We start from the raw sequence: 10,449 nt of genomic DNA on the forward strand, positions 1-10,449 counted from the left end.
AAAAACAATTTATCTAAGGGTTGTTAGGAAAACATACTGTATAAAGCCATATTTTTCGTTCTTTCTTTCTTTTTTTTCTGGGAGAAATATGGTATCACTATGTTGCCCAGGCTGGTCTAGAACTCCTGGCCTTAAGCGATGCTCCTGTTTTGGCCTCGTAAAGTGCTGAGAATACAGGCATGAAGCACCACAACCAAAAGACACATTTTTTAAAAAAGGAGTTGTGCATCATTTCTGAATAAGAATCATGGTCTTCAAGGGGTCTGACCCTCCAGATGCTGGAGTAGAGGCCTGGTTAGAAGCATAGGAGGAGCAGGGTGGGATGAGGAAAGTGGATGAAAGAACAGTTCTGTGCTCTAGGTTGGATTAAAGACTTTGAATTTGGGGCTCTTTTTAAACTGTCCACATCCAACCCTTACTACTTAAGATCTAATTATAATGCCAGGGACAGATTTAGGTAAAGGAGGGAATCATGCCAATCTATGGGGTACAAAGTCGCACTTCTGGTTTCAACCCAGGCCAATAATCTTACAAAAACAGTCTCCAGGCTGCCCATGAGAAAGTCAGGAGGAGCTTTTCAAAATCACAAGTTCATGGGAATACTCTATCCTACACTTACGGAATCTGGACCTCTACTGATAAATCTGTGAATCAACTGAGATACTACTGAGTGAAAGTAGAAGAAGATCCATTGAATGGTTTATATAAGAAAGGGATTTATGGCCACGCTTGGTGGCTCAAGCCTATAATCCCAGCACTTTGGGAGGCCTAGATGGGCAGATCACCTAAGGTCTGGCATTCAAGACCACCTTGGCTAACATGGTGAAACCCCGGGCATGGTGGTGGGTGCCTGTAATCTCAGCTAATTGGAAGGCTGAGGCAGGAGAATGGCTTGAACCTGGGAGGTGGAGGTTGCAGTGAACCAAGTCTGCACCATTGTACTACAGCCTGGACAACAAGAGTGAAACTCCACCTCAAAAAAATAAAAATAAGAAGGTGATTTACTAGCACATGAAATATCCAGGAAAGCATTTCGGTACTGGCTAGTGAAACAACTCAGCAGTACTGCCAAGGACCCAGGTACTTTCCTCCCCGCTATCTTCATGGTGCTGGCTTCTGTCCTCAGACTTTTTCCCTCGTGGTTGCTGGATGGCTGCTGCGGTTCATGTCTTTATACAGCATGCCCACAACGAAAGAAACGGCCCCTTCGCTAGCACTTAGTCTCCCCGTTTGATTCACCTTCACTTCCCCTTGACCAGAATTGCATCATAGCCCATTCCTTAAAACAAAAAAAATAAAAAAAGCCCTGGTTAAAGAAATTTAATTAACACAATTTGTCACTGATTAAGTTTCTCTACACTGGATTTGGGGAGAATCTAGTCACCTAAAGCATAGAGCCACCTTGCTGCCAAGGAGCAATGTGGGGAAATAACAGTTAGACAGGCAATCAAAAATGCCCCCAGAACCTGCATTTGTTAAAGACAGCCTTGTAAATTTTAGGCAGCCAGTCTAACACAGGTCTATAGAAAAGCAGTTTCTTAAGTTTCTCAATTCCATTAGCTTATATTTCACCATGCAACTAAACATCTAATAGCACAGACTTGTAGTGTGGTCTTTCACCTGACTTCTGCATAGCGCCCTAGCACATTGCGTCTTGAGAGAATCAGGGGAATCGTAATTTTCCTGCTCATGGTGACTAATGCCTCCAGTAAAACCAATAGAATCCCATCAAACAATGCTGCAAGCAGAGAACAGGAAATGTAGGTTAGATGTACGGACTTCATTATTACCCTAGAAAACTCTTTTGTCACTCCCTAAAATATTGGGATTTGGAGGATGACATCGCAAGACAATGGAAGTTCTTACTGGTATGTCAGGAGCAGAAATGAGCAGAAAACAAAAGTTCAACTGATTCTGATATAGCTTGGAAGTCTATCCCTGCCCAGATCTCACGCTGAAATCTCATCCCCCCAGTGTTGGAGGAAGGGTCTGATAGCAGGTGCTTGGGTGAGCTATTATGAGATCTCATAATTTACAAGTGAATCTTACCTCTCTCTGCTTCTTGCTCCTGCCTTTGCGATGTGAGATGCCTGCTTCCCCTTCTCCTTCTGCCATGATTGAAAACTTCCTGAGGCCTTTCCAGAAGCTGAGCAGATGCCAGCACCATACTTTCTGTACAGCCTGCAGAACCGTGAACCAGTTAAACCTCTTTTATTTATGTATTACCCAGTATCAGCTATTTCTTTACAACAAGGCAAGAATGGCCTAACACAGTTTCAAAGGTATGAGGTCATTTGGGAGATTATATATATATATATACATAGTAGATCCTCATTATTCACAGTTTCTGTACTTGACAGCTCTCCTACTTGATGATATTTGTTAGGAACCCTAGAATTGATACTTTGGCACATTTGCAGTATTTTGCATATATTATCAGAGTGGCAATAAAATTTGAGTCACCTGACACACATGTTCCCTACTAAGTTGGAACAAAGCAATCCTCTATCTTCTTGTTTCAGCTCTCACACTGTAAATGAGAGTTCTTTCCATCATGTATTTCAGTGGTTTTCACATTTTTGTGCCTTTTGTTGACTATTTCATTGTTTTAAGTGCCCCTCCTAGCACCGTGTTAAAGTGCTGGGTAGGGTTCCTAAGCACAGGAAGGCAGCCACGTAAGCACCGCATGGGGAAAATATGTACACTAGATAGGAATTATCCAGCTAAGAGATACAGTGCTGATGTTTGTGAATTCAATGTTAATGGATCAACAATACATATTAGACAAGGCGTTTTTAAACAGAAACATACATAAAACATGGTGCACTGATATACAGGTGCATCTATGCATTGATCTGTTGATGAAGATATTGTGACTAAAGGCTTGAAGGAACATTCCCCTAAAAGCAATGGTTCTATACTCACCAATTCAGTATTTCATGGTGACTTACGGAACATAACTACCAGAAATCATGAGAAATTGTGTGTGTGTGTGAGTGTGTGTGTGTGTGTGTGTGTGTGTGTGTGTGTGTGTAAAATCTCTTCAGCAGTTTTTTTAGATAGTGTAATAATTATCTTTTATGTTTACCCTGATGGGGTTCAGAACAGATCACCCCAAAGTATGCTGCTTTGCCATGCTGATTATTTTGAGCTTACTGCACATAAGAAATAGCAGATGCAGAAAGGGCTCTCTAACCTCCCCTTTTCTACCTAAAAGGAGGTCATACACTTTCGCACAAGAAAGGTGCCCTCCCTATACCAGAAAAAGAAGAACATTCTTGCTAAGGGAGTAGCTTTGCCCTGTCACTTAGGGGTGAAAAGCTGAGGTTCCCCTTTAGGATCAGTGCCAGGAAGTCCCTGTGAATCAGCCTTAGGTTCCCTGCATCCACAACCTATTCTCCTGCCTCAACAGGAAGTTTTTTTTCTCCCCTACATCCCTCAGCACCTCCACAGTATCAGGAATATACAGCTTGTTGTATACCAGTGTCCAGAATTTAATGTATAAGGAATTGACAGCATGAGTGCTGGGTTACTTAAAGAACAAAAAGACAGCACCAAGTTAAACAACCCAAGATAATATCTGAAGGAATAAAAGGGAAGTCCTTGCAGATATCAGAACTTGGGAGCAAAGGTTAGGATCTTTGTGCTGCTTGGGCTCAGACCTCCAATGAAGACACACCTCTAGGCTGCTGCTCAAACTTCTAAAAGGATACAATAAGGCTGTTCTGTGAGTCAAGAATGAAATGACGGGCAGGAAACAGCTGCCATAGTTGGAGTGATGCTGAAAGAGACAGGAGGCAAACAGGCAAGAGTAGGTGGCATCTTCTTCCTCCTTTAGCCTCACTCTCTATTGTCCACTGTTTGCAGAGCCTATCATGGGGCTAACATGGGCAGCTGGCAAAGCAGAAGTGCGGTTTCAGAGTCTCCCTCTCAACCCCACAAAAGGCATTTTGGAAGCTGGAAGCCAATATGCACAAGACTGGCATTGCATTTGCCTCTTTCCCCTCCAATTAAGTGCCTAGGGAAATGACGATTTTAGTTAGCATTTACTCAAGAAGCATCGGGGATAAGTAATTTATATCACTCTGCTCTGACCATATTTAGTACTGATTATTTCAAAAACTAGAGGAAAAGCTAATACAAACACCATTTTAAGAAATAAAACCATGTTGGTTTAATGATTATTCTTACGCAGTCAGTTCTAAATTATTATCTCTTCATTCAGTCAGAAACACAGTATACTCATTCAGGGTCTTTATATTAGTTTATAGATCACTGGAAAAAATCAAACAAACATAGGAAAATAACAGTGCATCTACCTTTTTCCCTGTATGTCTCACCCAGCCTGTAACAAGAAACTACACAATTCTGACCTGAAACATAAGAAAATAGAACAAGGACACAGCATATTTCAGAGAACTCTAGTAATACGTATATTTATCAAAAATTTTAAACACTGTTTCTTTGTGAGAGCTTGAAATCTTTTTGTCAATGAGAAAGTGAGTACTTTCTAATAAGTAAAAATATCGACAAGAGCTCTTGTCCTGTTAGGCTGTTAAAAACACACTTGGAAATAAGATAAGAAATTTGTTTCTAAAGCATATAATCTTTATTGGCAGTAACTAAAAGATTGGTTATGTTTTGTCAGCAATTGAGACAAAATTTGAGTCTGAAGTCAATAGAGGATTTCATTTTCCAACTCTACTGCTTACTTATCAGCTTTCACAGAGGAAATTTGCAAAATAATACTGAATACATTGCTGCACATCAGCAATGTGCAGGTTCTTTGTGATTGGGATGCTTACTCTCCTCTTTTAAGTATCTATAAAGATCACCTTTTAAAGGGCCTACAATAGAAGCAAGATACAAATAACTAAAAGAGGAAATAACTGGGCTGTGTCTTTTTACCCTACGAATTGATTTCCTACTCATATTTGTCACAATGCTATGAAAAAAAAGGAACCCGAAATATTAGCAGAAAAAGAGAGAGAGAGAAAAAAAAACTAATTTATCAGCCTCTTTAACACTGTTGAGGCATGCATTCATTTTTCTGAAATACTAAACTAGAAGAAGCAAAGATGGTTACTTGTAACCCATCCATCCCCATCCCCAGATTCAGATTCCACTCCACCATAAAAACTCTTAACTGATTTGGGAGGTTCCATCATTTCATACACACATACACACACACCCCTATACCACCCCCCCCCGCCACACACACAGAGCAGAGGCAAATTATATTGCACTGGAGGTGATTCCCTGCCCTCCAGTAAAATAAATAAAGTTTTATTTATTTTACTTTATTTTATTTTACTGTTTTATTTTGAGACAAGAGTCTTGCTCTGTTACCCAGGCTTGCTGTGGCGTGGTGCAATCGTGGCTCACTGCAGCCTCAACATCCTGGGCTCAAGCGATCCTCCCACCTCTGCCTCCCAAGTAGCTGGGACTACAGGCACACACCACCATGTCCAGCTAATTTTTAAATGTTTTTGTAGAGACGGTCTCACTATGTTGCCTAGCCTGCTCTAAAACTCCTGAGCTCAGGAGATCCTCCCACCTCAGCCTCCCAAATTGCTGGGATGACACACCTGGCCAGCGAAGAAGTTTTATCCACAAACACCCTAAAGGAACAGCTAAAATGAAGATGCTCTTGGCCAACAGAATGGGGTTTGATAATTGGCTCTGACTCAATCTTTCTCATGTAGAGCATTAGGTCTTTCTTCACTCTTGGAATACACAGAGTGTGTTATGTATGACGGGGAAGTTAGTTCCTGCCTCTATACTGATGATAATTCAATTAAAACTCTGGTGAATCAACAAACACCAAGTAAGCAAAATATATGTCTGTCCTGAAGATGAAACAGGGAAGCATGTTGTCTAGTGAAAACGTCATCCACTGTAACAAAAGAGGTAGAAGGACAAAGCAATATTAGACCTATGAAAGGTTAGGGGAATTTTCTTGTCTTTCTCCTGTGCTATTCTAATTCTCCCTCAATGTCTTTCTAGCCTCATTCTTGAAAACAGCCATTCTAGGAACCTAAAGTTAGGTTGAAAAGGAAGAGCAAAGCCTAGTTGGTAGATTGGAAGGAGCCTATACTCCTTTTCCCAAAGTTCATTTGCAGTTAATTTCTAGCAAGGCCAAATAGGTAAGATTCCTTTGGGGTCTGCAGGAAGACTATTTCTTTTCTGTTATCTGTGCTGGAGTATGTTATTGGGCTGTGTGGACCTGTTTTTCCAAAGGCTCCTACCACCAGAGCTATCTGAAACCATCAGACTCTTCTTGCCTCCATGAGATAACTCATTGCTATGAACCAGTCATCAAGGTCATTCTGGTTTCAGGGGCAGAAGGCAAATGGACTGCTAGCACATGGAGTGAGAATGAAGCATGAAGTACAGTTCCAATGATCATATATCCATTCCAGAGGCCAGGAGGGAACAGTCATTCTCAGATATGGGCTACACAGTCCAGGGTGCAATCTCTTTTAAATATTTAAATATATGGTATGTTATCCTCCATCTGTGCTCTTTCCCTGGGTCTCCTAAATGTTACCGATGGGTTTGGGAAAGTGCTTCATAATTTTTAGTTGGACTGACAGTAATTAACTCTGAATCACAATTAGTCATAGTCCCCAAATTGCTTGTAAATCCATACTTTAAAAGCATATGTTTTTAGCAATTATCTAAGATATATATGCAAATAATATATCAGTGTTTAGATGGAAAGCACATCTAAATGGTTAAGGCAGGCAATGTCAATATTACTTATCTCCAGTTGACTGTTTTCAATTCAACCTCAACTTGGTAAGATACATTTTTGCCAGGATTGTGTTATCTAATGATGATGGTTGTGATGATGATGATGATGATGATTTTAAAACTGCTAATATTTACTAGGAAGTTATGCATGGTAACAATTCTTATAACCACCCTCGAATATTGATACTATTTATCTCTATTTTATAAAAGATGAAACATAAGCACAGAGAGGTAAAGTAACTCACCCAAAACCACACAGAAATTGCAGGGCAAGCCTTCAACGGCAGGCAGTTTTACTACAGAACATGGACTCTTAGCTACTACGCTGTCAAGTAACTCCCCAAGGAACAGTCCATTTAGAAGCATCTGATGAATTCTGAAATGCGACTCCAGACTACATCACCCTAAGCTCAATGGGGATATATTGTCACACTAGAAAATAAATTTTAGCAACCTAAGTCCTAGCAGTGACTATCTAGATAATGTTTGAAAACATTTATCTAATGATGAAGTCATTCTATCATGATTAGGTCAGGAATTTTATCCCATGAGGAAGAAAACGTAAGGAAATAGGGGATATTATATAATCAGTGTGGTAAATAAAAATAAAGAACTTACTGGGGGTGGGGACCCCGGTTTTATAAAGGTAAACAGAACCAACTGGGCAAAGTTATTTTTTATTGTTCTTAACTAGAGGCTGTGAACTAAGCATAGCATCAGAATCATCTCATCCCAGTTCTCATACACAAGAAGCTGACACAGAAACAGAAAAGGGGATGGTGTCGGCAAGTAATGACTGAAAAATCAAGCCAACATTGAGAATTAGCTCCCAGTTTTACTCTCCCCTTGGCATCTAGAAGGAGAGCGAAGATGAACGTCTAGAGTGCTGTTAACACAGTCTCAGGTTTCCACCTGTGTCTGTCACTGCTCCTCTGACATGACCTTGGCAAGTTACTTCAATTCTGTAGCATGGTGAAGATCTTTATACCTAACCCACTATCGCTTCATGATTCAATGAGTGAGATAAGTAAAAAGTGCTGAACACAGAGTCTGGTGCAGAGCAGAAACTCAGTAACCTTAGCCAAAAGCCTTGGGGTGGTTCTTGACTCTTGCCTTTCATACCCTACATGGGCTTCCTCAGACAATCCTTGGGCTCTGCCTTCAACAGGCAACCAGATTCCACCCTCACTCACATCCATGGCCAACTGGTCCAAGCCACATGCATCTCTTACATGGCTATCACAATAGCCTTCTAACATGTCTTGCTTCTTCCTCCTGTTTTTTACAATTTTCACAGCAGTCAGCATATTCTGCTAAAATAGCCTTTTTTGAATTTTCATTAAACTAAACTCGCTCTTGTTAAAAGAAAACCTTAGACAAATTAAATTTAAAATTGTTTAACTGAACAAACGACAATTCCCAAATTGGACAGCCCCCAAACCAGAGTAAGTTCAGGCAGAGCCTGGAGCTGTGCACAGTCAAATAAAATTTATGGACAGAAAAAGGAGAATGACATACCGAAAACTGAAGTGAGATATAGAAACAGCTGGATTGGTTACAGTTCAGTGTTTGCCTTATTTGAACCCCATTTGAACAGTTGGCCACCTGTGATTGGCAGAAACTCAGTGATTGACATGAGAGTAGGTTATAGTCTATTTACACATCCAGTTAGTTTATAACTCACTGTGTTAAGAAGAGACCTTCAGGCTGAACTTGAAATGTGTAAGAAGGCAGCTTTGGGTTAAGCTTAATTTAACACTCTACTGCTTGAAATTCTCCAGTAGTTTACCATCTCATCTAGAAAAAACATAAATACTATGAAGATTTACAGATCTGTGCCCCCCATCATCACCCCTTTCTCTTTGGTTTTAACATTTTACAAAGAAGCAAGTAGAATCAACTCACATGGACATCAGGAAGAAGTCTGCAGGACCCGTGTAGTGAAGACAAGAGTTTCTGTTGCAGGAAAGCCTTCTCCTTATGGATCTCGAGAAGATGTTAGGGATTTGTTTGACATGCTGAATTGAAAAAGAAGCATCAAGTTATCTCTGAGCTCTCCATCCCATCCGTCTCTTCCAAACCACAGGATGAAGTTGTTCTCTGAAGTTTTCTTACCTGCCTGAAGTCCAGACTCACCAAAGAAGAAAACAACTACCTCAGAGTAATGGACAATGACTCTAATAGCAGCTATATATTTTTTTGTTCAATCTAATTCATTATGTACATTTCCATTTCTCGAAGAACTGAAATCCCCAAGTCTGGACTGCCTCTCTGGCCTCAGGGATTAGTGACAGGACCATGCAGATCCACCCTGTGCTTGTACTATCCCTACTGCTCAGGATGAGTTTCTGACACCTCTGGGATGACACATCACCCCTGCCACGCCCTGCCCAGATGCACCGCACCATCTACATTGGGCATTGTCAGGCATAACCATGAGCCCTCGGAATAATGACATCAGTTCTGGTATGTAAATGAGACAGCCGCCTATTCCATCCCACAATGTGGAAGTTGAGTCAGTGCAGTCCTTTGAAACTACAGCCTGTCTTTCAATCAATGTCTGTGTCCGAGGTGAGACAGCTACCCTTTACTGCCAGATGGCATGTGGCCTTTTGCCTATAAACAAGGCTCATTTGCAACAACTAACTTTTAGTCATTACCTAAAAATTCCATATCATAATAGAAGGCATATCCCTGAGAGGTCAGTGGAATGATGGAAGGCAAATCCTGCCCAAAGCCAGCATGGTACCTTGCAGAAGACAGGCATAGCTACCTGTGCTCCCCTAGCCAAGTCAGGTGCTATTTCCCTTTCTCATACAGGCCCCCAATTGCTGTGGTTCTCTGGGCTTCATGGCTAGCCAGCACACCATGACAGCACAATACCGTGTTCTCACTCTCCACGCAACTAGCTATTTATAACTGCAGGATGCCAGGCTTGCATAGAGCAGTATGACACTTCCAGAAAGTCGCGCTGCTATTTTAGCAATCTCCTAACGACGAGCACCAACAGACACAGCCTGTCCTCGTCAGGCAGAAGGAAAGTGTTCAGGAAGAGGAAGACTGCAATTTGTGCTTGTGTGTGTGTTTTATTTTTTTAACCTGGGATGCCATTTAGCAATCTTAAAGGGACTCTCCTTCTCAGCCACCTCCCCCCACCCCCCAGCTGTCTTGATTAGTGGCTCTGCGTATGCTGGTCAGATCTGGGGATTAATGATGGCTAATTTGCCCGAGGTTGGTGCAGCCCAGGCAGCAGACTTTGCACAACCAGCTTTTGCTGCCATATGGGCGGAAGCAGCTGTTTCAATTACTTTCTGTGCCCAGATGTGTCAGATGAGCCACAGTCCTCTGCGGGGTACATCAGCCGCACGGCAGCTAATTGCTACAATCGTGTGTGGAAGCGTGGTGCTGGGTACCGTGAAAGGGGGTTTTGGGGACAGCCAAGTGCCAGCTGTCGTCATGGCTCACAATGCCAGCAAGCTGAGAGGCCGAGGCTAGAGTTCAGTCTTCACTTGCTGGCCTGGCTCAATGATACCTGGTCTGGCTGTGCCTTTGTGAGGTACACACAATGGCGGCACAGAGGCAGGTAACTTAACACCCTGGGCTGGGGGATGCTTACCTCTCTGTGTTGGGAGCAGATGGAATTCGGGGCCCATGCTCTGTGGATACCAAAGACACCAAAATTACATGATTTCA

The 10,449-nt window shown here is 41.8% G+C and overlaps 1 long non-coding RNA gene across 1 annotated transcript; it reads right to left on the reverse strand.

The window, feature by feature from the left end:
- Positions 1–7,845: 7,845 nt before the first annotated feature.
- LOC108296018 lies at positions 7,846–9,597 on the reverse strand. The gene is made up of 3 exons (XR_005198357.1): positions 9,417–9,597; positions 8,662–8,774; positions 7,846–8,031 (listed from the first exon to the last, which is right to left on the reverse strand). It is a non-coding gene; the product is annotated as an uncharacterized LOC108296018 (long non-coding RNA).
- Positions 9,598–10,449: the final 852 nt, after the last annotated feature.

The sequence above is a fragment of the Cebus imitator genome, unplaced genomic scaffold (genome assembly GCF_001604975.1).
Source record: "Cebus imitator isolate Cc_AM_T3 unplaced genomic scaffold, Cebus_imitator-1.0 Scaffold19, whole genome shotgun sequence".
In the NCBI taxonomy this organism is placed as follows: domain Eukaryota; kingdom Metazoa; phylum Chordata; class Mammalia; order Primates; family Cebidae; genus Cebus; species Cebus imitator.